General features: G+C 39.9%; 1 protein-coding gene and 2 long non-coding RNA genes across 10 annotated transcripts in view; 1 reads left to right on the top strand and 2 right to left on the bottom strand.

Moving 5' to 3' along the window:
* The window catches only part of Nr3c1 (nuclear receptor subfamily 3 group C member 1), a 130630-nt gene that overhangs the window by 60436 nt on the left and 43508 nt on the right, over positions 1–26686 (top strand). The window lies entirely within an intron of this gene.
* Positions 1539–20614, bottom strand: LOC143269570 (uncharacterized). Of its 2 annotated transcripts, none has more exons than XR_013046056.1 (4): positions 20302–20614; positions 17586–19571; positions 3845–4188; positions 1539–1691 (listed from the first exon to the last, which is right to left on the bottom strand). It is a non-coding gene; the product is annotated as an uncharacterized LOC143269570 (long non-coding RNA). The 2 variants fall into 2 exon arrangements; XR_013046057.1 differs by having other exon boundaries at positions 1539–4188; positions 17586–17672; positions 19388–19571.
* LOC121824002 (uncharacterized) overlaps positions 22327–26686 on the bottom strand; it is a 59032-nt gene continuing 54672 nt past the window's right edge. Inside the window, exon 4 of the long non-coding RNA XR_006065722.2 lies at positions 22327–23695. This is a non-coding gene — a long non-coding RNA (uncharacterized LOC121824002). The remainder of the gene's footprint in view (positions 23696–26686) is intronic.

The following is a 26686-nucleotide window of genomic DNA, read 5'->3' as shown; positions in this document are numbered from 1 at the left end:
TGGAAAAACTGAAACCTGAAACTTCTGGACCCAGGAAATTCAGATAAGAGGTGCTTTGCTTGTAGTACATTCGTGCAGTTGTGGTGTTCTCTGTTTAGGGCCTGTCCTCTGGTCGTCTCTAAAGCTTATATTTGTGTGCACTGTAAATATCCTGACATCTCTTCCTTTCACTGAGTGGTCAACTAGTGTGTGTGTGTGTGTGTGTGTGTGTGTATGTGTGTGTGTGTGTGTGTGTATGTGTGTATGTGTGTGTGTGTGTGTATTTTTACATCCCTGATGCAGTTTCTCCCTTCTCCTCTCCCAGTCCCTCCCCTCCTCAACCCACTCTTCCTCCTTTTCTGTTCTAGAAAGAACAGGTCTCCCATGAGTATCAACAAAACATGGCAAATCAAGTTGCAGTAAGACTAAGCACCTCCCCATGTATTAATGTTGGGTGAGGCAACCCAGTATGAGGAGTAGGGTCCCAAAAGCCAGTAAAAGTCAGAGGCAGCCCCTGTTCCCACTGTTAAGAGTCCCACAGGAAGACCAAGCTATTACAACTGTAACATATATACAGAGTGCCTAGGTCAGTCCCATGCAGGCTCCCTGGTTGTCTGTTCAGTGTCTGTGAACTCCTATGAGCCAAGGTTAGTTGATTCTGTGAGTTTTCTTGTGGGGTCCTTGACCCCTCCAAACTCCCATAATCCTTCCTCTCTCTCTCTCTTCTGCAGGATTCCCTGAACTCTACCTAATATTTGGTTGTGGGTCTGCATCTGTTTCCATCAGTTGCTGGATGAAGCCTCTCTGATGACAATTAGGCTAGGCACCAATTTGGTTACAAGAGATAGCCAGTTAAGGCTATATATCTGCTATTGCTAGGAATCTTAGCTGGGGTTATCCTTGTAGAATCCTGGGAAGTTCCCTTGTGCTGGGTTATTATCTGACCCTGAAATGCTCCCCCTTTCCAGTAGTTTCTTTCAGTCCTCTCCCTTATTGCCCCCCCCAACCTGACTGCTCTTGTTCCCATCCCCACCTGACCTCAGTCCACTCACAAAATCTCCTCTATTTCCCCTTCCCAGGGAGATTTGGGAGTTTTGGTTTGTTTTGTTTTTTAAAGAAAGGAAAATTTAAAATGTAAAGTATTAAAACTAATGATAAGATGGTTTCTGTCTAGGCACAGTAACACAGGTTCCCCCCAGCTACATGGGAGGCTGTACTAGGGATCACCAGTCTGGGGTTATAGTACAGCCTAAACAACTAAATAGTGAAAGTCTGTCAATTTTGTTTTAAAAAGCAAGAGTTTCTGTGTTTTCAGTGAACTGCTTGTATACTAATAAAGAGTGAAAAATCTGTGAAATGCAGAAATATATCATTCGAGATTATAGCTAAACAAATTAGGAATGCTATAAATTTGTGTTCTGTTTAAGACTTGAAATGAAGTATTCCCCAGACCAATCACAAATGATTGTAAGAATGCACTGTGTTTAGAAATAAAGAATTTCTTTAGGACTAAATCAAGATTCTTCATTTTCTAGAAAATAAGTCATAAAAAGCTTCCAGAAATTTCATCTTTTATTCCCTTTCCTTTTATGACTCTCTGAAGTTGTAAGGGAGTCTAGCTTACGCCGTCATCCAGACCACAGATTTAACTTGAGGAAGCAGGTTCCTGGGTTGCTGCTGCCTGCGCTGTCTTCATTCAGGGATATTGCCTCCTACAATCAAGGAAGAAAAGGTGTGCACTTAGGAAAATAGATCTCAACCACTTCTGAGTTAAAAATACAGTACACTGCTCACTGCCAAGCTGTGTTCATCCAGAATTGCCTTACCACTTGGTCACTCTACCTCCTCCCTGTTCCTTGTGTAGGATGTGTTGCTGTAGACTGCATGCTTTTGCCTTGTTCCTGTTTTCACTGGAGTTCAGGATGAACGTGTGCAGGTCCCCTACTGCAGTGGCTGTCAGCCTCTGCTGGGGACAAGTGACCACAGGCCATGTGTTTCTGTATCACTTGCAGTTACTGCTGACTACTTGTTGGTGGCTTGAAGAGTCCCTGGATACCAGAGAGGCTAGAACCATGCACAGATGGGTTGCTGTGCTTTCACTAAATAGGATAGGGACCATTTGACACCTGGGAGATTAGATACTTCTTTCCTGGTCAGAAGTGTTACTGTATGTGGCAACACAACCTTTAGGCTAGGCTTCAGTTTAGTGACTGGCCAACAAAGGAAACTCAAAGCCCAACTTAATCTGCCCTCGTGGCTCTGGCCTGTCATCTCGGGTACTTCTGGGAAGCTGAAGCAGGAAGCTTGAACATTCAGAGCCTGCCTGGGCTGTGGAGAAAACTGAGGGGCAGCCTGGGCTACTTAGCTACTTTCTCTTTTAAAACTTAAAAAAGGGTTAAGAGCTTAACCAGTAGTAGAAGGCTTGCTTAGCATGTGTAAGGGCCCTTAGTTTAATCCCGAGAACCAAAAAGAAGTCAGAGATTACCAGGAGTTTATTCAGAATAAAATTTAGTGTCTATATTTGAGGCTTAATAACACAGGATATAAGGAGATTCTCATAGAAGATAAAATGGTTACTGTCTGCCATCTTACATAACATTGTATGTCACATAGCAATTCAAATCTGTTAAACAGCCGGGCAGTAGTGGCACACACCTTTAATCCCAGCACTCGGGAGGCAGAGCCAGGCCGATCTCTGTGAGTTCAAGGCCAGCCTGGTATAGAGAGTGAGATCCAGGACAGGCACCAAAACTACACAGAGAAACCCTCGAAAACCAAAAAAAAAAAAAAAATCTGTTAAATAAAAATCTAATAAAACAAAATCCTGATAAGTTTAGACTTCATATTGCCCATGAAATCTTAACTTGTTCATTCTACATGTTATTTTACATCCTATGGCCACTTCTCCACTGTCCTTACTCCCTTGTATATATGTTTGAAACCCTTTTCCATCTTGAGATCCCGCAAAGCTTTAAGTTCTGCATCTGCTTATTTTATTTAGCACAGTGTCTTCTTGGTCCATCAGACTATAACCATCACAGCATCATTTTTGTATGGCTGACTAGTAGTCTGGGGCTGTGTGGCAGCTTTTCTTTATCCGTTTGTCAGTTTGGTGGGCACTTGGGCTGTTTCCAGATCTTGTCTGAGTATACTGCAGTGAACATGGCAATACCATCATCTTTACAAGAGGTGAATTCCATCACCCAGACATCGCTGCTGGAGCTTAGGGAAGTTCTATTTGTAACCTGTTTAGAAATGTCCACACTGACTTCCATATGGCCATGCCGATCTACACCCTGACCAGCAGTCACTTAGGGGCCCTATTCTCTACACCGTCACCAGTATTTGTCTGTCTCTTATTTATGCCAGCCATCCTTAGGGTGTAGGGTAGTATCTCTTAGTCTGTCCTGTTTTGTGTTGTTTTTCTCTCCTCCTCTCTTCTCTCCCCCCTCCCTTGGTACTAGCTCTCTCTTGCTAGCCCAGGCTGGTTTCAAACTCATAGCAGTCTTGCTGCTTCTCAAAAGAATTATAATGTCATTGCGGGGGGGGGGGGGGCACGGATATATATAGTCTTTGCTCATTCTTAAAACTGGGTTATTTGTTCTGCTATTGAATTGTCCACTTTTTTTTTCTTTTTGAGGTTATAATTACATTTTTCCATTCCTTTTCTTCCCTCCCAACTCTCCTTCAAATTCATGGCCTCTTTTCTCATTGATTGCTATTGCATGTGAGTGTGTGTGTGTGTGTGTGTGTGTGTGTGTGTGTGTGTGTATTCCTAAATATAACCTGCTTAGTTCATATAATGTTATTTGTATGTATTGTATGTATGTTTTCAGGCTGACCATTGGACAACCAATTGGCGTACTTTTCCCCAGGAAGACCATCTCTGCTGTTCCCAGCTTTCCACAGTTGCATATACTTCTTTGTGTAGGGTTGAGGCCTCCTGGGCTTTTCCCCATCCACGTTGGCATGTCCATTGGTGCAGTATTTGTTCAGCTCATGTTTGGATAGTCACGTTGGTGAATCTTTATGGGGGGAGCTTCTGACGTTACTTAGGAGACAACAATCTCATAGCAAACTCTCTGATGCCCTGGCTCTTACAGCCCTTCAGCCCCCTCTTCCACAATGCTCCTTAAGCCTTAGGTGCAGATGTATCCATTGGGACCAGGCTCCACAGCTCTGCATTTTGATTGGTTGTAGTTTTCTTACCTGTGAGAACATGGACAAATACTGTTGTTAGGGATTATGCTGGGTTAGATTTTTTTTAATTAATTTTTTTAAAGAAAGTTTTATTTTACATACCAATCCCAGTTCCCCCTCCCTCTCCTCCTGCCCCTCTACTCCAATCCCACACACCCCCATCAAATCCTCAGAGAGGGTAAGTTCTCCCTTGGGGAGTCAACAAAATCTGGCATACTAAGTTGAGGCAGGGCCAAGCCCCTCCCCCCTGTGTCAAGCCTGGACAAGGTATCCCACCCTAGGGAATGTGTTCCAAAAAGCCATTTCGTGCACCCAGGATGAGTCCTGGTCCCACTACCAGGGACTCCCCAAACATATCTAGCCATCTAACTGTCATTCACATTCAGAGGGGCTTGTTCAGTCCCGTGCATGTTCCCCAGCTGACAGGCCAGAGTCCACGGGCTCCCACCAGCTTGGGTCAGCTGTCTCTGTGATTTTTCCCATCATGATCTTGACCTCACTTGCTCCTCTGATTTCTCTTCCCTCTCTTCAGCTGAAGTCTAGGAGCTCAGCCCAGTGCTTGGTTATGGATCACTGCATCTGCTTCCATCAGTTACTGAATGTAGGTTCTATGATGACAATTAGGGTAGTCACTAATCTGATTATGGAGACGGTAAGTTCAGGTACCCTCTCCATTATTGCTAGAAGTCCTAGTTATTGTCATCCTTGTGGATTCCTGAAGATTTCCCTAGCACCAGATTTTTCCCTAACCCCCTAATAGTTCCCTCTAGATTTTATAAATGTTATCACATCATCATATACTTTGTTTGCAAGTAATATTTTACTAGTCTGTGGGCTGCTTTTTTATTTTGTTGAGGTTTTCTCCTTTAATATGAGTAACACTAAATTTAATGGAGTTACATTTATGTGCTTTTGCTTTTGTTAAAGATTTATTTATTTATTTATTTATTTATTTATTTATTTATTTATTTATTACGTATGCAATGTTCTGCCTGCATGTATGCCTGCACACCAGAAGAGGGCACCAGATCTCATTACAGATGGTTGTGAGCCACCATGTGGTTGCTAGGAATTGAATTCAGAACCTCTGGAAGACCAGCATGTGCTCTTAACCCCTGAGTCATCTTTCCAGTCCAGTACTTTTGCTTTTGTAATAGGAACATTTGATGGTATAGAACAATAACTACAAAGACCAATTTCAAGTTGTTTTACCTCTATATTCTTCTCTGAGGTTATGGTTTCTGATCATTGGTCTTTTGTCCTATTTTAAGTTGACTTTTGTGTATCATGAAAGCACCTAGCTAAAATTCTATTGGCAGGGAGCGGGGAGGATGTGTAAACTAGGTTTCCCAGGTCTTTTATATACTTTCTGATGCTATTGTCAGAAGTTTGTTTCTTTCCAGGTTCTCCGTTCTGTTGTCAGTCTCCTCGGTGGTGGTGGTTTGTTTGTTTGTTTGTTTGTTTGTTTGTTTTTTATCTCAGTGCCATGTTATTTTACTGAATTTGAGGTGCAGCATTCAGTCATGAAGCCTCTAACGTGGTTTCTTAGTGTTGGTTAGGTGTGCCCCCTCCAATCAATTTTGAGGTTATTTTCTTTTTCTATGACTACCACAATTTGGCATTTTGATAGATTGCCCTAAATCTTTACTGCTTTCACTCCCTCCATGAACATATTCAGCCTTTGCATTACATCTTTGATTTCTTTCCTCGATGCTTTATGGTTTCCAGTGTGTACTTCTTTAACTTCATGACTACATTTATTCCCACTTACTTCTTTCTTTACAACTGTAAATAGCACTTTGTTTTGTTTTCTATTGGACTGTTACTTAGTCTTTAAAAAGGTATAGACTTCCGTATGCTAGTTTTAGACCTTGCTTTATGTAGTGCTGCAGTACACCCTGTAATGTAGACAGTGGCCATCCTCTTCTGACCTGAAGTTCTCTAGATAGGATTAAGTGGGGGGAAATCTCTGTTAGAGAGAATGCTGTAGAGTAAATGTTTTTAAATATCTATTAAATATGTCAGTAAGGGCTGGGGAAATAGCTCAGTGGTTAAGAGCACGAGATGCTCTTCCAGAAAACTCAGGTTTGATTTCCAGCACCCACATGACAGCTCACAACCATGTGTAATTCTAGTTCCATTGGACCTGATACCTGATACCAGGCACTCATGTGGCACACAGAGAAACATGCAAACAAAACATCCATACATATAAGATTTTTAAAGTCAGCAGAAAGTTTGAGAGGACTAATAAAGAGAAAGGGCAAATTTTAAATGAGTAAACATCTCATTTACTGAAGTGATGAATGGGAATGGTGGTGCTATAAGCAAGATGGAGCGTGAAGAGATACAGACCCGCACCCCGGGCTGCTTAGTGAACACACGCAAGCTAAACAGAAAATTTCTCAGCTGTCTGCAGACGACAGCACTTCTCATTCGGCTTGGGCAGGTGTTTGGTCAACACATCATCTGCTGGTTTCTGTTATGGGTCTTGGGGGTTTTAGTCGGCCATTAACCAAAGTTTCACACTCAGTTTTGATTCTGGAAGTCATAACTGTCAACAGAAGGTGGGATCTGGAGAAGATGAGAGGGGCCTACAAATGCCTTAGGAACTTCTGGTAGCTATACTACTTAAAAGAAGAGGAGGTTACAGTATAATGGAACTGTGAAAGTATATATTTTTCAGTGAAGACAACTAAGATATTAGCACAGCATTTTTCTGTTCTGTTGAGTGTTAGAAATGCTATTTTAGAGGTGGTATTCTGCAAAACTAAAAGAGGAAAGAAGTGTGGGTGGTGATAAGGAGAATCAAAGCGTGGCATTCCCCATTTGTAGTTTAAGAGATTGGGTTAAGTTGACTTTCAGTAATTCAGTTACAAGCCTAAGGATTATAGAATTCTTCCAAAATTGTTTAGAATTTTTCATTTATTGAGCAAAACACTCATCTTTCAAATTTATCCAGTTTTAGCTTTTAATGCTGTGATACTCAATTTTATGCAAAGTATATATATTCTTTCATTCAACTACCAAATTGAAAAGTAGAAGCTAGAAATGTGCCTAACAAGTGGAATTACTGTTATAATTATTGTATTTACCGAGTCAAATTTCAATTTCCTTTGTGCAAATTCAAGTTTGTAACATTTGTGTCGACAAACCACTTTGCTTTTCTGTAGCAAATATACTAATAATACATTATAGATAGAAAACTTTCAACTCATTTAATGAATAATTGATGCTTCTTTAGTCCTTCAGATCTTAGCAAGCACCCCTGCTGATGCAGTAGTATTTGTGATTTTATTATTTAATGTGTTTGGATATTTTGCCTGCAAGTGTGTCTGTCTGTCCACCTCCTGCATGCTTGGTACCTGGGGAGATCAGAAGAAGGCATTGGGTCCTCTAGAACTAGAGTTACAGACAGTTGTGAGCTGTTATATGGGTGCTGGGGATCAAACCCAAGTCCCCTGAAAAAAGCAGCCAGTGCTCTTAACCACTGAGTCATCTCTATAGTCCTACCATGGAAGTATTTTTCAATCTTGTTTATAAATTACAGCATTTTCAGGGTCATGAATGTTGTACCTGCTCAGTTACTAACTACTGGAAGCACTAGGTAGAATTTTATTTTATTTTTTTACCTACTGATCAATGTCTTATTTAAATTTTATACCCTAGTTAGAATTTAGAAATAACCGATACAGTATGTGTTACAGTTACTCCCAGCATTTTAGGGGTACATTCTTTATTTTTCATCTCCTAAAAGGAATGGGCTAGGGATGTAGTTCAGTGCCATAGTGCAGGCTTGCCTAGCATGTACAGCTTTGGAGTCCATCCCGGGGCAGGGGGCAGAAGTGATAAGAGAAGGAGAAAAGGGATGAGGGAGAGGGACGAGGGTGCGGGGGAGGAAGAAAAATTAACCAAAATATAATTAGCTGTAAGCTTTTTTCAGAAAACAAATGTTTAGAAAATAGTTTACTATAATTTAGTATTAAGTAAACCACATTAGCATGTGATCTCTTTTTGAAAGAAACAAATCACAAGTAAGAACACAAAAGTAAAAACAGAAACAGATACACTGTGACCAACATATGGCAGGAGCTGGAACCACCAAATTACTGAAGATAATTAACAAAAGATGTGCCCAGGGAGCAGAGCAACCCAGACCCCACCAGGCTCTGAGGGGCTCAGAAATGAAACCTCAGCAGCCTTGTGGTGCTGGCAAAGTGATCGGTTTTGCCCTTTGGACTTGGTTATTAAACATAACTGCTTATGTACAACATAGATATCATGGAATGATTTGTGTATAGTACAGTAAGAGATGTATAGGGTTCTAAAATCTACTGAAAATTATAATGAAGAAGCTAGCGAAGGCAGATACTACACAGTGGTGCTGTCTATCTTCTGTTAGGAGCTGTGGGTGCTTCAGAGGTTTTAGAAGCTTCCTCCTTTTCCTACAGAGCACACTCGTCATCTTTTCACTGAATACATAGGGCTTAAAAAGTCTTTTTTTATTCCTAACGTCCTTTGGGTGGAATTTGTTTACATTGTTGATTGGATTCTAGGATTAAGGTGATAACTATGAAATACCTGAGACATAACCTCCTGCCTGTCTGTCACTCATTTTAACATTCACTGAGTGCTGAGACAAGTTATATTTTCAAGTTTTCCATGGCTGCTGATACTAAATATAGCATGTAACCTTGAGGAGACAAACTTGGGATATACTCTAATGGAGAAAGGGTTGTATTACCTGTTTATCTCGGAATTAAACTAGACAATGGGGGATGAAAGAGGCTCTCCCAGGGCTTAACACCAATCTGTAGCTGCTAGGCGTTGACCAAGTCCCTCAGTTGTTTTTCTGATGTACTTCTTCTGTGATAATCAGAGCTTACTTTTCTATTTTCTATATATTCTGCCATGGTTTCTTACTCTTATGTTTATGCTAAGAACTAGTAATAGCAATTTCAATCAAATTATTTAAATTAAAATCTGCTTTAAGGTAGATGTTGGGATCTTTAAAAAAATTATAGTTAAAATTTACTTAAAATGTAGAAAATTACCCATTCCACTAATGAGCTCATTTTAAGATTGTTTACTGCGGATTACTTTAAAATGCCGAGTTATGAAAAGTGGATTCAAAGATTTTGGAACATTCCAAATAATACCTATAAAGTTAATAAAGCTCTTAAGCCTTCTTCTCTGTCGGTCTATTTTGGAAGGCATTCCGACTGTGCCTGTAAGCATTCTTTCTCTGTAATGATTGGTAGACAGGGAGTAAACAACCACTGTAAATGGGCCCAATGCCAGCTGGCTCCAGGCAGCATCAAGCTTGTGACTTACAGTCAGGGTTAGGAAAATGCTTTTTAACTTGTTCATTTCCGTTTCTTTAAATTTGAGGGGGAGGCACAATTGCTCTAATTTATGAAGTTCCTCACAAGATCTTGTAATGCTGACAAAGTAGTCAGGAATGTCTTAGAAGTTATTAGTAATTTCATTGGAACTCAAACTCTCTAACTTTTTTTAAAGGCAATTTTAATATTTGAAAAGAATTTCTGAAATCAGCTTACCCTTTCCCTTGTTGAATGTACTTGGAGTCATACAGGGAGCTTCTCTGACCTGTTTTTTAATATATTCAACTTACTGCCTAGCACTGTTTGAGGGGGAAGGTATGATATTTAGGAACTGAAGATTTTTTTCATCTTTTTTTTTTTTGAGTGATAAAGTAAATAGATACCTTGAAAAAGAGGAAAATACTTCGTATTTGCCTGCAAAGATACATCCCACCTAAAGCTTAGTTTGGAGCTGATGAACCACTTTAACTACCTACACTAGCTGAGTGTCATTCCCACATAAAAAGTGGAAGCCAGGATTCTAGGTAGTTTTGTTGTTGTTTGTTTGAAAAACCAGTTAAAAGATAATGATCTTCCTGAATAATCTACCAATTATTTTGCAACTCAGGAAACACTATACTCCGAGAATTTCATGGAACCAAATTATTGACTCGAAAATTTCTGAAGATTGCTGTAGAATAGGAAGTAAGGTCATAGACATACCTGTTTTACTGGTAAAATGGAGACTGGAATTTTACCACATTGAAATTTACAAATGTATAAAACCTGAAATCTAAGAAAAGCACTTGTTTTTCACAATAAGATTTTTAACATGATGTAATATAGTAATTTACATTATAGCTCTTTTACTTTTAAATGCTCTGTTTCATGCAGTGATACTCTGGAAGACCAGGTTCGATTATTAGAACAAATTAAAGCACCATGAGTTGGTATACTTTTCAGTGAATACAAACTTATATAGTTTCTAGATACACACGAAGGACACTGCAGTTTAGATAGTCATTTTATCTGTTGTACTGGCTGGTTTTGTGTGTCAACTTGACACCAGCTAGAATCATCAGAGAAAGGAGCCTTAGCTGAGGAAACGCCAAGATGTCTCCATTTAGTGATCAATGAGGGAGGGCCAGAACATGGTGGGTGCTGCCATCCCTGATCTGCTGGTCCTAGGTTAATCTGTAAGAAAGTGGGCTGAGCAAGCCAGGAGAAGCAAGCCTGACTCTCCATGGCCTCTGCATCAGCTCCTGCCTCCAGGATCCTGCCCTGTTTGAGTTCCTGTCCTGACTTCCTTCAGTGATGAACAGCAATGTGGAAGTGTAAGCCAAATAAACCCTTTCCTCCCCAACTTGCCTTTTGGTCATGGTGTTTCGTCACAGCAATAGAAATCCTAAGACATCTGCTCAGTGTTAAAACATGAAAATAATTTTTAGAGGCTATAGTATATTTTAGCGAGCTTTTTATTGTTGTTATCTGTACCAATATTTGCAGGCTTTCTTGGGTTGTAGAACTCTCGTTTCACCCAGGTGGGGGAATGCATCACATGTAGGTCAAAGTTTGATTAGCTGTGTCATTGCTTATGCTAATACCTTATTAGCATAATGAGCATAGGTGATTATGTAAATTATTCTAAAAAATAGTTGTTAGACCTCCAGATTTGTCCACAGGAGTTGACAGTGTAAGGACATAAATCAAGGTACTGAGCTTGACTGGACTTTAAGTAATTCCGACAGAGACACAAAATAGAAATTATTTTGATAGTCTGTTCCCACATACTTAGCATATTGAGTGCATGTTCCATCACTAAGTGTGTGAAAGACTATGGTGAGTGCAAAGTGGATCTCACAGCTAGTCACCAACTCAGAATTCCTCACTAAATACAGGACGTCCCAAAGCAGAGTCTGGGAGATGGCCTCCAGGAAAGCCTCAGAATGTTCTGAGACTGACAAGTTATTAAGCACTATGATAACAGTCCTCTATACTGTTTGTTCTGTGGTTCAAAGAACATCTTGCTAAAATCAAGAAAACATTAGATTTCTAAAATATGAATGAAAGTAACTTTTCTCTAATTGAAAACATGAAAAATTCTAATTAAAATAGAACAAGTCTTTTGGCATTCCTTTATAAGCCAACAAAATACATCTGGGATAGTTCATTCTTGCTGTTTTATGAAGTTCTGGGTTCACCATGGTAAAATTTCAAAGTATCAGTTCTGGCAAGGTGATCTTTTGTTTCTAATAGTTGTTACAAGTGCAGAATCACCTTCTGAGGACTGATCCTAGGATTGATTCCTTTGCAACCATATATTATAGGGCAGTCCCAAGGCACAGAGTAAGTATAGATGGGAAGCATCTTTGTAAAGTATAGTCTAGAACCACTGCACTATATGAGGTTTATGTAACACACATGTGATTATGCAAAGTACTGGAAAGCAATAGCAAACAGTAACAAAGACAAGGAATATGGTATATGATTATGTAACGTATCCTTCTTTGCCTGTGACATCATCTTTATCACCTCTAAGAGTTGTTAGAGGCCTCTGATCTATCTGGAGTTCAATTGTCTTATGTATGATAATTCTACAGCTGGGAAGTCATGGCACTAGTTAGTTCAGTGTAGTCCGTTAGACTACCAGCTTCCAGTTGGGAAGCACCACACACAAGATGATTGTTTCTTTAAAATAGAAAGTTTGTGTGTGCCTTTTTTCTTTTTCTTGTCATTCTACTGAGCTGAAAATAGACAGTGATAACAGGATAGAAATGTTTTCTGTAACAGATTAATATTATGAAATCCATTATTAAATGCTTATACACCACCCTTTGTTAGCCATGTGTTTCATAATACAACAAGGAATATATTTCATGACAAGTTTTCTGTTAGACGCTGTTTATCCAGTCTGTCAGACTTATTAGAGACCCAAACCCATACCTTAAGAAAGTTATTCTCATCTGCATGACCATAATTTACATTTTGACTCTTTAAATGTAGATAATTTTTTAGAGCTAGAATTTTAAGGCAGATTTTTGAATTGTAGGCAATATGAATGGACTTGAAGATTGAGACAAGTAATGGGGTGGGGGCTGAGTATCATGTAAAGGTGTTTAGGTTTTACCAATATCGTGAGACCTTATGAGCCACATAAAATCGGGTAGTGAGGACTGTTAAGGTGTTACTAACAGCAATGATCCAATCATATGTGTATGTGTGGATAGTAAGGATGCAGAATACAGCGCCCACTGAAGCCGAGAGGGATGCTGTACAACTTTATAAAGGCAGCAGGGAACGATTATGTTTCTGAGCCAGACTGTTCTGCTCCATGCTGTACCTGAGAAATACTACTCTGGCAGTTGGAGTTGGCTGTAGGATAAACTATATATATTGGGGGTGGGGCTTAGAAAGAGACTATACAGCAAGGTAACTGTAAGAGTGACTGCCAAAGGTCCGATAAGGAATAATGAGTATGAGCTGGAGTGGCAGCAAAGGGGTGGAGAGCAGTGTTTGGAAGGCTTTAGGAGGGAGGCGGTCGGTTGACCTTGGAGGACCATTGGTTTCTATCGCTGTTCATCGACACTGGCTTTTCTAAGGCTACCAATCATCTTCTTGTCACTAAGTTCAGTGGACACTATCCGGTGACCTACTGTACAGTAGCTCCATGCTATCTATCAGCGACCTGTTTGGGAAGATTTCTTCCTAAGACTTCTGGGGTCCAGTTTTCTGGTTCTCTGCCTGTTTTCTATAAGCTCCTCTACTTTAAGTGTTTGCAGAGCTCTGTCCTAGCCCTCCTCCTGTCACCTCATTCCTCTCCCTGACAAATGATCAGTTGACAAATGATCAGAAATGACCCCTTCATCTTGACTGTCTCCAGCTCCAATGTGGTCTTTTCACCTCTTGACCTGTATGGAAAACTACCTACTGAGTAGCTTATCTTACTAACAGGCCTCTCAAGCTCATCATGTCCAAAATGCTTTTCCTGCTTATCAGAAGCTCGACTTCCTCTTGCTGATATAGCCAGTACCTGGGCAGGTACATTATGTGCTGTCATCCCCTTCCCAAAGCTGCAATCTGGACAGTCCTCAATTGTCCTTTTCTCCTTTGCCCATAGTGTTGAAGATATGAATAATTCCCTCATAGTGTGTGGAGGGGGGTGAGGATCAACCCCAATAAAGGAAAGGCAAATTTTCTACAACTGAGATACACTCAGCTCCCCAATTACTACCTGCCATTTCAATTGATCCTACCTTAAGGAAGGCTACAATGATTTTTTTTTTTTTGAGACAGGGTTTCTTGGTGTAGCCTTGGGTGTCCTGGAACTCACTCTGTAGACCAGGCTGGCCTCAAACTAAGAGATCCACCTGCCTCTGCCTCCCGAGTGCTCGGATTAAAGGTGTGCGCCCCCACTGCCCAGCTACAATGATTTTTTAAGTGGATTACCGAAACATCTTGACTGGCATCCTTCTCATCTCCAGTGCTTTCTGTTCTGTACCTGTAGCTTTCATGCATACAGATAAGATCAGATCACTACTGTTTATAAGAAAGAGCGGAACAGTCCTCACTGCCTCTCAGGTCAGTTAGGCATTCTATGTGGCTTATGTTGTGGTTTCTGTTGCTGAGATAAAGACCATGATCACAGGCAACTTGGGGAGAAAAGGTTTATTTCACTTAAGGTTGTAGTTCATCATAAAGAGAAGTCAAGGCAGGAACTCAAGGCAGGAGCCTGGAGGCAGGAACTCAAGGCAGGAGCCTGGAGGCAGGAACTGGAGCAGAAGCCACGAGGGAGTGCTGCTTATTGGCTTGCTCCCCCTGGCCTGCTCAATTTGCTTTCTTGTATACCCCAAGACCGTTTATCTGCTTGGGTGGTGCCACTCATAGTGTGCTGGGCTCTTCCACATCAAATCCTACAAGCAGTCTGATGGAGGCATTGTCTCAATTGAGGTTCCTTCTTCCCAGGTAACTCTCTTTATGTCAAGTTGAAAAGAAAAATAAATCAAAGGGAGGGGAGACACCTCCAAAAAACAGAACAGATTTGATAAGCTTTTTATTGAATATGTTTTTTCTTTTTTTAAATTGGTTTTACTCTAGCTCCCCGGGCTATCTAGAGTATGGTTCTTGGTCACCCAAGCAGTGTCAGGTATAGGTTCCATCTCATGGAGTAGGCCTTAAGTCAAATCAGACATTGGTTGGTTACTCCCACAGGTTTGTGACACCATTGTCCTAGATATTGGATACAGTTTCTAAACTGCTTTTTAATTCTTTCTTTCCTGCTGCAGTGCCTTTCCATAATCCAGACCCTTAGCCTTCACTCTGCCTCTAACCTACTCTCTTACCATCCCTTCTTCATTCTCCAAAACCTAATTAAATAGCACATCTTCAAGCAAGACTATCCCTGATGCTCCTGTCTGTACCATCACAACACAAGGCATTTCCCTAGCCTAGTATTTATCTCATGGTATTTCAACTAAAGAAAAAATAGTATAGGAGGCTTTTTCTCTCACACCTCTGATTGTGCAATGATTAGGAATCTGCATAAAATGTCACTAAGGGTGGAATACATAGGGAGGAAATGCATGGGGATACAATTTTCTGTCATCCATCCACTGAATATTAATACAGAAATATTAATACAGAAAGCCTTTTTCTGTACTTATAACACAATTTTAAATTGTGCTCTCCAAGTTTTTTTTGCTTATATGTTTGCAGTAGTAGAGATGGAACTTGGGACCTTCTACATGCAAGGCAAGTACTCTGACCAGTAAACTACAGCTACAACCCTGTCAGTGTTTAGTATATTATTTGTGCTATCAATATTATAACAAAAAATACATGTTCACAAAATCTTTATTAGATGAAGAGCTAGTTAAATAGATGAACACACGAAAATGTGAGTGGGTAGATAGGAGGATGTACAGTAAAGTTGTCTTTTAGAGTTAAACCAACTACCTTCTTTTAAAGAATAAGGTTTAATGTAAAACTCACAAAGGAGGAGCTGGGGGGTGACTCAGTGCTAAGACCGCTTGCTGCACAAGCATGAGGAGCTGAGTCTGAATCCCAGCTGGGTGTGGTCCTGCATGAACCCACCCATCACCCCAGCTGTGGTAGGTAGAGGAAGGAGAATCACTAGAGTTTGGCGGCCAGCAGCCTAGCTCAGGTTCAGTGAGAGACCCTGTCTCAAGGGAATAAGACAGATAGGACACCTGACATCTTCCTTTTGTCTCAACACAAGCATGGGCCTGCTTAGCCCTCCACATACACGTACATATACCATGCATACACAAATTAAAAAAAAAATAGCAACAAAGTCAAATACCAGTCTTCATTAGGTTTCTATTTCAGTAATGAAACACCATGACCCAAAGCAACTTAGGAAGGAAAGGGTTTATTTCATCTTACACTTCCAGTCCATCACCAAGAGCAGTCAGGGCAGGACAGGGCAGGAACCTGGAGTCAGGAGTTAATGCAGACACCTTGGAGGCATGCTGCTCAATTGCTTGCCTCTCATGGCTTGCTAAGCCTGCTTTCTTGTAGAACCTAGGACCACCAGAGGTAGCCCCCACTATATAGTGAGCTGGGCCCTCTCACATCAATCAGCAATCAAGAAAAGGCCCCCAGAGTTGCCCACAGGCCAGTCTGGTGAGGGGATTTTCTTAACTGAGATCCTTTTTCCCAAATGACATAAATTGTGCCGAGTTGACATAAAACTAGCTAGTACAACTTTTTATTTCACTAATATTCTTGTATTTTTGTGTAATCACCATAGATATTTTTATTTCTATACAGTCACACTTTTCTAATGTGTCTACCTGCAAATGTAGGACTTATTCTATCTACATCTTTTATTTATTAAGCTCTTTAATTTCTTTATATTCATGTAGTGTTCTGTGGTGATTCCTCATGGTAATGCAACTATGCATCAGGAGTTAGCAAACTATCTGGCCCTTCAATCGCCATGAACTAAGTATGATTTTTTTAAAGGATTATAAAATACAAGAGGGAATGGCAAAAGACTCCAAAACCTACTGTGTAGTCCTTTGCTGACAGATGTGGATTGATTGAGAGCTATACAATCTTTTAAGTAAGTGTTTAACACTGTATCATATTAGCTATGTAGGTAATTTTCATTATCCATGGTAATTAAATTCTAAATGTGGTACTAAGTACATGAGACAGACATTTATAGTATGAGAGCCTGAAAACACGAAAGCAGTGTGTCTCTTATCTCTCTGTTTGGAATGTGTTCTTCAGTCAAGTCAAAATTTTCAACACTCTGTGCTTATATGCATATAGCCTGGATGACACTGCATTTTGGGTGTTACAAATAAATTTTAGTTTATAGGCCAACTTGCAAATATGATGTCAAGGTATAATTAAAATAAATTGTGATCATTATATCAGTGTCTAAAAGTAGGATTGCCACAGTTTGTGAACTTGTTCTGTATATGTGTGTGTGTGTATATGTATGTATGTATGTGTTGTGTTTTTTGGGGGTTTTTGTTTGTTTTTCTGAGACAGGGTCTCGTTTAGCTCAGACTAATTTCAAACTCACTATGTAGGTGAGGTTGAACTTGAAATCCTTATGTTCCTGCCTTCAGCTCCCAAGTGCTGGAACTGAATAAACTTACCAATTGCCCGGCTTTAACCTTATCCTGCTTTTTAATAATTGAGTGTTGTAGTTTATACTGTCAGTGGGCATTTTCAAAACTTTTATCAGAAGTCACATTCAAATCTTATTAGAGTTCCAAACTGTGTTAGCTGAGAAGTTAGCTGATAGAGGAAAAGCCAACAGGCAACCTGGCAGCCAGGCACCGTGTTACACACATGTAAACCCAGGATTTAAGAGGCTGAAAAGGAGACACTTTGCGAGTTCAAGGCCTGCCTGGGCTAGTGAGAGACCATCTCAAAAACACCATTAAAAGAAAAAGTTGTTACCTAGAATGGTTAAGAACCTCTTTGAAAGCCCAGACTGAGGTGAACACTAAAGGACCACACAGTGAATACTGGTCATGTTACCCAAGGTAGGATGTGGGGTTTCAGATAGACAGTCTCCAATGGGCAAGAGTTCAAAAACCTCACCTTGCTGTGTGTATAAAGGAAGGCTCTTCTAGAAAGGCAGACAGGACAGACAGTGGAGCTGTACAGCAAACTGAAGGACTTTATTCTCTACCAAACAAAAGAAAATTTAGAGAAAAAAAAACAGTTTGAGGGATTGCATGTGAGCAGCATGTTATCCCTATCAGATATACACTGCTGCCTTCCTGAATTTATTAACGTCTTTTCACATTAACAATTTGTAGTCTTTGAGGTTAGTTTAACCTTAGTTTCTAAATGGGAATGTAATTTGAGAGAACAGCTTTTTCAAGCTGTTCCTTGAGTACCAAAAGATGTACAACAACTATATTGGTTATTATTTGTTTGTATAATAAAATTAATTGCCCAAAGAGTCACTGTGTATCCTCTAGTAGATATTAGAAATGCACTTAGTATAATGGCATTTAAAAGTAAAGAACATTATTAGCCCTTTGACATTGTGATACCGTTCAAGTAATTATCAGAGTTGGGCTTCAGACTTAGGGCACTAGTTAAAGGTGTGAGTTGCAGGTGCAAATTTTATGTGTTTTTAAAATAAAAGAAAAGAGGAGACGACACTGCTTCTAGTTTTCTTTGAAATCTTCAAGGTGAGCCTGCAAAGAGGGGAGTCCTCTGCTAGGGCACCCCTGCAGAGTGCTTACTCCCATCCTCTATCTACCCTCTATCTATCTATCTATCTATCTATCTATCTATCTATCTATCTATCTATCTATCTATCTATCTTACACCCAGGTACCAGTTTCCCCTCCCTCCCTCCCCTTCTCCCAGCCCCCCCAACTGTTTTCAACACCCCCCCAATCCACTCCTCCTCCTTTTCTGTTTAGGAAAGAACAGGTCTCCCATGAGTGTCAACAAAACATGGCATATCAAGTTGCAGTAAGACTAAGTACCAAGCCTTGTATTAAGGCTGGGCAAGGCAACCCAGTATGGGGAATAGAGTCCCAAAAGCCAGCAAAGGAGTTAGAGACAGCACTTGATCCCACTGATAGAGTCCCACAATACAACTGTCACATATATGCAGAGAGCCTAGGTCAGTCCCAGGTAGGCTGGCTGGTTGTCAGTTCAGTCTCTGTGAGCCCCTATGATTCCAGGTTAGTTGATTCTGTGAGTTTTCTTGTGGTGTCTTTGACCCCTCTGGCTCCCACAATCCTTTCCCCCACTTTTGCAGGATTTCTCAATCTCCACCATTGACATTTTTTTCTTCCAGTAATGTTTGGTTCTATCCTAGGTCTCTGGGTCATCCAGCCTGTGGGTCCTGGTGCTTGAGGCTATGTCAGGGGTGGGCTTACTGTCCTGGCATGGGTTTTAGGCTAGACTGTTCATTGGTTGGCCTCTACCTCAGTCTCTGGGCCACCCTTACCCCAGCACATCCCATAGGCAGGACAGACTGTGGGTCAAACCTGGGTCGGTTTCTATTTAAAGTTTTGCCTGGTCATAGGAGGTGGCCAGTTCAGGCTACATATCCTCTATTCCTAAGAGTCTTAGCTGGTGTTGTCCTTGTAGATTCCTGGGAGATTCCCTTATACCAGATTTTTACTTAACCCTGAAATGCCTCCCCTCTTTTTAGTACTCTCTCATAAACACCCCCACTCCAACCTGATCACTCATGTTCCCATCCCCACCTACCCACAGTCCACTCATGAAATTCCTTCTATTTCCCCTTCCCAGGGAGATCCAGGTGTCCTCCCCATAAACCCTCCTTGCTACCTACTCTCTCTGGGTCTGTGGATTGTAGCATAGTTATCCTTTGTTTTACAGCTAATATCCACTTATGAGTGAGTACATACCATTTTTGACCTTCTGGTTTAGGTTACCTCACACAGGATAATTTTCCTAGTTCCATCCATTTGCCTTCAAATTTCCTGGTATCCTTGTTTTTAACAGCCGAGTAATACCCCTTTTTGTAAATGTATCACATTTTCTTTATTCATTCCTCGGTTGAGGGACATCTAGGTTATTTCCACGTTCTGGCTATTAAAAATAAAGCTGTTGTGAACATTTATGAACATAGTTGAGAAAGTGTCCTTGTGGTATGATTGATCATCCTTTGGGTAAATGCCCAAGAGTGGTATAGCTGGGTCTTGTGATAGATTAAGGCCCAGTTTTCTGAGAAACTGCCACACTGACTTCCAAAGTAGTTGTACAAGTTTGCACTCCCACCAGCAATGGAGGAGTGTTCCCCTTGTTCCACATCCTCTCCAGCATGAGCTGTCTTTGTGTTTGATCTTAGCCATTCTGACAGGTTTAAGATAAAATCTCAGAATAATTTGCATTTCCCTAATAGCTAAGGATGTTGAACATCTCTTTAAGTGATTTTCGGCCATTTGAGATTTTTCTGTTGAAAATTCTCTATTTATCTCTACCCTATTTTTAAATTGGATTATTTGGCTTGTTGATATCAGCCCTTTGTTGGATAGGATGTGGGGTTTGTGAAGTCTTCTCCCATTCTGTAGGCAGCCGTTTTGTCCTACTGATAGTGTCTTTTGCCTTACAGAAACCTTTTAGTTTATTAAGTGTTGAACTTAGTGCCTTTGCTATTGGTGTCCTGTTCAGGAAGTTGTCTCCTGTGCCAATGCCCTCAAGGCTATTCTCCCCTTTCTCTTCTGTCAGGTTCAGTGTATCTGGGTTTATGTTGAGGTCTTTGATCCACTTGAACTTGAGTATTGTGCAGGGTGATAGATATGGATCTATTTGTACTTACACATGCTGACATCCAGTTATGCCAGCATCATTTGCTGAAGATGCTTTCTTCTTCCGTTATGTAATTTTGGTTTATTTGTCAAAAACCTGGTGTCCATAGGTGTTCAGATTTATGTCTGGGTCTTCAATTTGATTCCATTAATCCACCTGTTTTTATGCCAAACCATGCAGTTTTTATTACTATAGTTCTGTAGTAGAGCTTAAAGTCAGGGATGGTCATACCTCTGGAAATTCTGGAAATTCTTTTATTGTACAGGATTGTTTTAGCTATCCTGGATTATTTTGGTTTTCCATATGAAGTTGAGTAGTCTCTCAAGATCTGTAAAAGAATTGTGTTGGGATTTTAATGAGGATTGCATTGAATATGTAGATTGCATTGAGTATGTAGATTGCTTTTGGTAAGATGGCCATTATTATTATGTTAATCCTACCAATCCATGAACATGGAGAGCTTTCCATTTTCTGGTATCTACAGCAATTTCTTTCTTCAAAGACTTGAAGTTTTTGTCATACAGGTCTTTCACTTGCTTGGTTAGAGTTACACTAAGATATTTTATATTATTTGAAGGGTGTTGTTTCCCTGATTCTTTCTCAGCCCATTTATCATTTGTATAATGGAGGGATACTGATTTGGGGGTGGGGGTATTTTTGTATCTAGCCACTTGACTAAAGGTGTTTATTAGCTGTCAGAGTTTTTGGGGTCACTTATGTATACTATCATATCATCTGTGAATAATGATACTTTGACTTTGTCCTTTCCAATTTGTATTCCCTTGGTTTCCTTATTGCTGTAGCTAAAACTTCAAGTTCTATATTGAACAGGTATGGAGAGAGTGGACAACCTTGTCTCATTCCTGATTTTTGTGGAATTGCTTTGAGTTTCTCTCCATCTAGTTGATGTTGGCAATCAGCTTGCTGTCTTTTGCTTTTATTATATTTAGGTATGTTCCTTGTATCCTACTCTTGTCTTCTTTTGCTCAAGATGGCAGCCACATGCAGCTCCAACCCCATCATTTCATTGCCTTAGGATCCCCCAACTCTATAGGGGCTCCTGCTTTGCTGACCAGACTCATGTTAACCATGGAACAAAAGGGGCTGTGACAGATGAGCAAATTAATTCACCAAATGCAATCAGAAATGCAAGAAATAATGAATGAAATAACATGATTGTATTATTGAAGTCATCTACAGATTTGATGCAGTTAAGCCCCATCAAACCCCTATGACATTATTCCCACAACTAGGACCAAAGTAATCTTAAAGGAAAAGGGGACAGTACTAAGGGACAACAAAGTACCTCACTTCAAATTATAATACAGGGCCAAAGTAACAAAACCACCATGATAGTGGTGTGAAAATAAAACCTGTGGACCAATGAACCAGAACAGAGGACCCAGAAATAAACTGACGGTAACATAGCTAGCAGTAGTCATCTGATCCACATGGGGGCCAAAACACACACTGAAGAAAAATGCTCTTTAACAAGTTATTAGGAAAATTGAATATCCACATGTAAAAGACTCAAACTTGATTTTTACTTCTTACCCTGTACAAAACTCAAAATGGATCAAAGACCTAGTTGAAGTTTGATACCACTACAGGAAAACACAGAGGGAAACATTGAAGGATAGATGCACAGGCAAGGACTTTTTGAAAAGGACTGTAATAGTCTAATGTTTCAGTTAAGATTTCTATTTCTATGATGAGACACCATGACCGGAAGCAGCTTGGGGAGGAAAAGGTTTATTTCATCTCAGAACTTGTAGTTCATCATCCAGGGAACTCAGGACAAGAATCTGAAGGCAGAAACTGGAGCAGAAGCCATGGAGGAGTCCTGCTTACCGGCTTGCTTCCCCTCACCCCCACCGTAGCTTGCTCAGCCTGTTCACCCAGAACCAAGTGCCAATGCCTATCACTGCCTGCAATGAGCTAGGACCTTCCACATCAACCATCAGTGAAGACAATGTCTCTACAGGCTTGCCCACAGGCCAGTTTTGTGGGGATATTTTCTCAATTGAGGTACCCTGTTCCCAAATGACTCTAGATTGTGTCAAGTTAATATAAAACTAACCAGCACATCCAAGAAGTGATAGAAAACTGCTGTTGCATTGCATGAAATCAGGAGGCAGAATAGGAAAGGGATCAATTTTCAACATAAAGAGACAGCCTACAGAGTGGAAGGAAGTCTTCACCAGCTAGTCACCAAAGAGTAAAATCCAAAATATTAGAAGAATTCAAAAAGTTAAACATCAGGAACAAATACTTTTAAAATAATTATAACAGTACAAGTGACCAATAAATCTGTGGGAAAAAATGTACAGTGTCTTTAGACATTAAGGAACGGCAAATTACCCTAGTCAGGATGAGTACCATCAAGAAAACAAGCACTTTTTTGTGGTGCCTCCTAGGATTGGCTGTGACAAGATGAAGCTGAATAGCTCCTTTCCAGCCACTGGCTGTCAGAAACCCATTAAAATGATGATGAATGCAAACCTCATACTTTCTATGAGAAACACATGGCCACAGAAGTAGGTGCTTGAGATCCTGGGTGAAGAGTGGAAAGGTCATGAGGTCAGAATCAGTGGCAGGAATAACAAACAAGATTTTCCCATGAAGCAAGGCATCTTGACCCAGAGCACAGTGTGCCTGATGTTGAGTAAGAAGTATCCTTGCTACAGACCAAGGAGAACTAGAGAGGAAGCACAAGTCTGTTCATAGATGCCAATCTGAGTGTTCTCAATGTGGTTATTGAAAGGGGGGGGGAGCATAGGGGAAAGAAGGATATTCCTGAACTGACAGATGCTATTTGGGCTCAGCAGTCTCAAAAGAACTAGCAGAATCTAAAAGCATTTCTAACCTCTCTAAAGAAGGTGATGTCCAACAACATGCTGTGAGAAAGCTCTTAAGAAAGAAGTTAAGAATCCCAAGACCAAAGCACCAAAGAATCAGTGTCTTTGTTACTCCACATGTCCTGTAACACAAACATACTGCTCTGAAGAAACAGTGCACTACGAAAACTGAGGAGGAGGCTGTGGGGCACGCTAAACTTTTAGCCAAGAGAATGAAAGAAGCCAAAGAACACCTGGAACAGACTGCCAAGAGACATAGGCTGTCCTCACTTCGAGTTTCTACTCTTGAGTCTGAGTCCAGTCAAAAATAAGTCTTTAAAATAAGAAACGATTGGGCCTTGAAAAATAAAAGAAAACAAGGAACGTGTCTCAATACTTGCCTTGCAATAGTGAAGACTGAGTCCCTCTTTGGCACCCATGGGGAAAAAGGCAAGTGTGGAGATGTGTCTACAATCTCAGGGATGCACAGGCAGATACAGGGATCCCTGCTGCTTGCTGGTCATGTAATCTAGCCAAATTGGTGAGTTTCAAATCCATTGAGAGAGCCTGTCTCAAAGAATAAGGTGAGGAGTGATTGAGGAAGATGCCCAACATCAGTACATGTGTATCTGTGTACACACGTGCACATGCTGTTTTCGAGACAAATGCTAGCAAGGAGAGCAGGTGGAGTGCCCCTTACATATTGTTATATGGTGGAGATTATTCTGAGTTGCAGTAATATTTATTTCTTTTAAAATACTTTATTAATTCTTTGAGACTCGCATACAATGTATTTTGATCATACTTACCACACACTCCTTCCTCTAAGTCCTCTCAGATCCAAAGCTTCTCAATTAGGTCAAATACTGCAGAAATTAGTATGGAGATTCTAATCTAACAACAAAAAGATCTAGAACTACTGTGTGATCGAGCTATATCACTCTTCAGTACCTATCACCAGGAATTAAAGGCAGAATACAACAAAGGTGCCTACAAACTCATGTTTATTTTGTTACAACTCAAAATAGCCAAGTCACAGAATCAGCTTAACCACCCACCAGTGGAGAGATAAAGAGTGTGTGTTTGTGTGTGTGTGTGTATTTTGAGTATTATGCAGCCACTAAAAAATGAAATTGTGTTGCTTATATAGAAATGGGCAGAAATCATCATGCTAAGCAAAATAAACCAGACTTAGAAAGACAAATGTCATGATGAAACCCATTATTTTGTGCTGTTAATACATGTCAATAAAATTTTATAAAAAAATATCTTAAAGCCTACAACTTGAAAGATAATACAAATCACATCCCTTTTGTTACATGGGAAGATTTTGAACTTCCTACTTTTTACCTTGGTAAAACAATTCAAATAAACTGTAATTACTACAAAATATTTTTGCATATCTTTGAACATGTAAGTTTCTGCATTTTAAGTAATGTCACATTTGAGGGAGGAAACTGCTCATAAAGAACTTCACTCTCCCTAGAAAGGCCTCTGCAAAGTTAATTAATCACAGCTTCTATTGTAACTCATGGAGACCAACCATATACAAGCCACCCTCTTAACACTGCTTTAGAAATGCCAGAAGTCAGTTTCCCACAACCAGGTAACATGTCCCTAGCAAACAATCTTACTTGATTATCAGAGTCTAAATGCTTTCTATTCGTGAAGAAAATGTCACTCCTTATACTACAGAGTGACTACAATGTTTCTCTTTTTCACAACTGTTTTCCTGTCAATCTCATTATTTTATCTTGATATATGCACATATGCTAACTCTCACTGTGTGTAGGGGGGGCAGGCAGGGCATACATGCTCTGTATCAATGATTTTTCTTTTCATTATTTTGATTTTGACATATTTTAAGACTATTTCATCTTAGCCTGGTGTGGTAGTGCCTGCCTTTAATACCAGCACTTGAGACGCAGATGCAGGAAGATTTCCTGTGAGTTTGAGGCCAGCCTGGTCTGTAGAGAGACCCTGGCACCAAAATTTAAAAAAAAACAAAAAAACATTTTGACCACAACTGGGATCTGACAGTTGTATTTTATCCTCTCTTAATCCAGAAAATGTCCCAAATTTAAATTTGGGAAACTTTAATTTGCTCGGTTTATAGACTGTGCTAGTGTCTGGTTGTTAAGGCCCCCTCTACCTTTCATAATATATATAACTTATATTTCCTTACATCTTCCACAGTGAACTACTGATGCTTTATAAAGACAAACTCTTGTCTTACTAGTTGCACGCATGGTCCGAAGCACACAGCATGTTTCCTGACTTCTGATACAGAACCTTGTTTCCCTTGTTCCTTTGCTCAGGACTTTCTGATTCAGTCCTCCAACAGCTTGAGGGATCTTTTTGTTGTTAATGTTTTGGTAGTTTACTGCCATAAAACCTTTACTTGAGATGTTCAACTTCTTTTCAAAGATGACTATCAGTATATGTCCATGGTAACCTTTGTATCCGTATGGCATCAACATGCAGAACACCAATAGAAAGCAATAAACTCCTGGACTGTAAGTTTGAAAATAGCTTCTTGTTGCCAGGAAGATACCAAGGTGGTGACCTTGGCTCCTGGAACTTGTTTACTAGTCTTGCCTTTATCCTCAAAATGGAGATGTTAAAACAATCATTCTCAGAGATGATGTCAAGATAAAATAATGAGGTCATTGATACAGAGCATGTATGCCCTGCCAGCCCCCCCCCACACACACAGTGAGAGTTAGCATATGTGCATATGTCAAGATAAAATAATGAGATTATTGATATAGAGCATGTATGCCCTGCCAGCCCCCACACACGGTGAGATTAGCATCAATTCATTAACGGGTCAAGTGAAATCACTAAAAGGAAAGTTATTAAAAATTCTTAAAGCATAATATAGTTCTACCTACCTGATATTTCTGTTATTCCTACTGTTTGGATTGTGGCTGTACTTTTGAACATGGCATCAGTGAGCTACTTATGACTCAACCATTGCATCATCTTAGACAAACATCAGCTGGGTGTGTGCCAGAATACAGTGTGATAAAATATATTTTACCCTCTTCTCCATTTTGTTTACTATGAACCTCTACTGAAGTTAAGCCCATAGCACTAACATTTCAGTTGACTTTAAACATTGAGGACATTTGCACATATTTATTCATTGTAAATTATATAAGTCTATATTCTACAGTAACTTGTTTGAAATAGTTTTTGTCTTTCCTAACAATTCTACTTTTTGAATACTACTTAAGAATATTTAATAACAAGTTAATATTGAATAATGTCATTGTAATTGCAACTCTGGTTATAAATATACAGTACAGGATACATATTCTGTTAGAACAGTTTGCAATTGAAGACTTACCTTTTTGTATTTGAAAGAGATGAGACTTGGGGTGTTTATGATCCTTGTATACAGATGTCTCTTAAAAGACTAGTGGTGAATAGTTATTTTTATATTATTATTGGCATGCATGTTTTTAAAAGTAGTCAAAGGAAAACGTCATAAGTCAAAGAACACTTCTAATTATTGAGTTGACAGATTCAGCTAAGTCTTATGTAAAGGGAAGT

The sequence above is a fragment of the Peromyscus maniculatus genome, chromosome 19, assembly GCF_049852395.1.
Source record: "Peromyscus maniculatus bairdii isolate BWxNUB_F1_BW_parent chromosome 19, HU_Pman_BW_mat_3.1, whole genome shotgun sequence".
Taxonomy (NCBI): domain Eukaryota; kingdom Metazoa; phylum Chordata; class Mammalia; order Rodentia; family Cricetidae; genus Peromyscus; species Peromyscus maniculatus.
The sequence above is the reverse complement of the archived record's forward strand: the minus strand, read 5'-3'. Positions and strand labels throughout refer to the sequence as shown.